At 41.5% G+C, this 2197-nt stretch overlaps 1 protein-coding gene across 1 annotated transcript in view; it reads left to right on the top strand.

Annotated features, from left to right (window-relative positions):
• The window catches only part of RAB10 (RAB10, member RAS oncogene family), a 107694-nt gene that overhangs the window by 17961 nt on the left and 87536 nt on the right, over positions 1–2197 (top strand). The window lies entirely within an intron of this gene.

The raw sequence follows: 2197 nt of genomic DNA, 5'->3' as shown, positions 1-2197 counted from the left end.
TCTCTCAAGATAGTTTATTTTGCTTGTGATGTAATGTCTCATTCAAAATAGATTAAATTAACCAAGTCTGATGGCACATACCTGTAGTCCCAGCTACTTGGGAGGCTGAAGTGGGAGGATTGCTTGAGACCAGGAGGTGGAGGTTGCAGTGAGCTGAGATCATGCCACTGCACTCCAGCCTGGGCGACAGAGTGAGACTCAGTCTCCCAAAAAAAAAAAAAAAAAAAGTCATTAAAAGATGTTTGCAGCAGGACGTGGTGGCTTATGCCTGTAATCCTAGCACTTTGGGAGGCTGAGACAAGAGGATTGCTTGAGCCCAGGAGTTTGAGACCAGTCTGGGCAGCATAGGGAGACCCCCGTCTCTTCAAAAAATTAAAAAAAAAAAAAAAATTAGCTGATCATGGTGGTTCACGCCTGTAATCCCAGCTACTTGAGAGGCAGACGTAAGCAGATTGCTTGAGCCTGGGAAGTTGAGGTTGTAGAGACCCGTGATCACGCCACTGTTCTCTAGCCTGGGTGACAGAGAGACCCAGTCTCAAAGAAAAGATGTTTTCGAGGTCTGTAAACATGGGCAGGGCTTTTCACTGGTGGGCTGTGCTACAAGATGATGGAACAATGAGCCTATTTTTTTTTTTCCACTGAGAGAGATTCCAAACATTAATGTCTGTTGGTCTTGTTTCTGGAGCCATTCTGTTCCTTCAGAGAAAGACTCAGATCACCTGCCTCGAGTGTGGGGAGGAGAATGTAAGCTTGACTGCCTGCTTGCTTGAATCTGAGCAGCTAAAGGAACTTGGGTGGGCAGGTGTGGGGTTAACTTTAGTTTCATTATACACATTTGTATTTAATCTCCTTATTTTTTCAAATCTCCCTATCTGTAATCTCATTCCCATACTCCATTTAACTTGGTGTTCCTGAGTGTATCTGTTGCAGATTTTCTAGAGAATGAGCCTTTAAATGCCTGCTTGGTCTCGAGGGTTGACAATATTGCTATGTGAGATGGAAGCTATGTATTGGGGTGTCCTTATAGAGAGCCCTCACTTTCTGCCTTGGTGTCTGATATCTCTTATTGCTAAACCCTCCCAAATGAATTGACTTGTTCCTCTCTGGTGTCTTCAGTGGGCCTTGAAGTCATAAGCTTCTTTGTTTTCATCTACTGTGGTTACAGTTGCAATGTCTATTCATTGAAATGGCTGAAAAGTTTATATTTCTTGTTTTTTCTATGTTGGTGTGACTTTGGAGAGAAGGGGTTAGAAAGATCTTTCTCTGCTATCTCAACTGGAAGGTGAGGTGATTTTTGACTTCAAATGATTTTTGACTCCACTTTTTTAAAACTCATAACATGTAGTAGAATTGGGTTGAATGATATTTTGCTGTTGTTTTTGTAAATATCCAGTCCTCCTTCAAAATAATGAGATTTTTGTTATTTAGGATAGTGGCATGTAGTATTGAATCCAAGTAGTTCCACCGCTATCCAGATCAGTGACATTTAAAGGAGACAGCTTTAATTTAGATGTGTAATTCTTGGCTGATTTACTTGGGAGGAAATGGAGTATTTTTGCTTTTTGAACAAAGTAGAAATGTAGTCTTAAATTTCAGTCTTATACTCTTGATGGATACTATTTCATAGGATACTAAACAACAAGTGATTCAGCAAATTCATGATCTATTAGAGGATTTCAGTGGGTCCTATGTATCATAGCACTTGGCATTGAATAATAAGTTACCATTCTTGATTTTTTGCTGGTGTGAAACCTCCTGGTAAATATTTGTGCTTACAAAGTGGGAGTATTGTTCATCTACCTCGTTATATATCTTAGTCTTACATAAATGCTTTTGCTTTCCTTAAATTAGATACTAATAGACAAGTGTATATTTCTTTTCTTTTTTTCTTTTATTTTTTGAGACAGAGTCTCACTCTGTTACCCAGGCTGGAGTGCAGTGGCACAGTCTCGGCTCACTGCAACCTCTGCCTCCCGGGTTCAAGCGATTCTCCTCCCTCAGCCTCCTGAGTAGCTGGGATTACAGGCGTGTGCCACCACGCCCGGCTAATTTTTGTGTTTTTAGCAGAGACGGGGTTTCATCATGTTGGCCAGGCTGGTCTAGAACTCCTGACCTCGTGATCTGCCTGCCTCAGCCCCCCAAAGTGCTGGGATTACAGGCATGAGCCACCATACCCGGCTTCTTTTTCTTTTTTTTT

The sequence above is a fragment of the Mandrillus leucophaeus genome, unplaced genomic scaffold, assembly GCF_000951045.1.
Source record: "Mandrillus leucophaeus isolate KB7577 unplaced genomic scaffold, Mleu.le_1.0 Scaffold13, whole genome shotgun sequence".
NCBI lineage: Eukaryota > Metazoa > Chordata > Mammalia > Primates > Cercopithecidae > Mandrillus > Mandrillus leucophaeus.
Note: the sequence above shows the minus strand (reverse complement) of the source record. Positions and strands in the feature narration are given on the sequence as shown.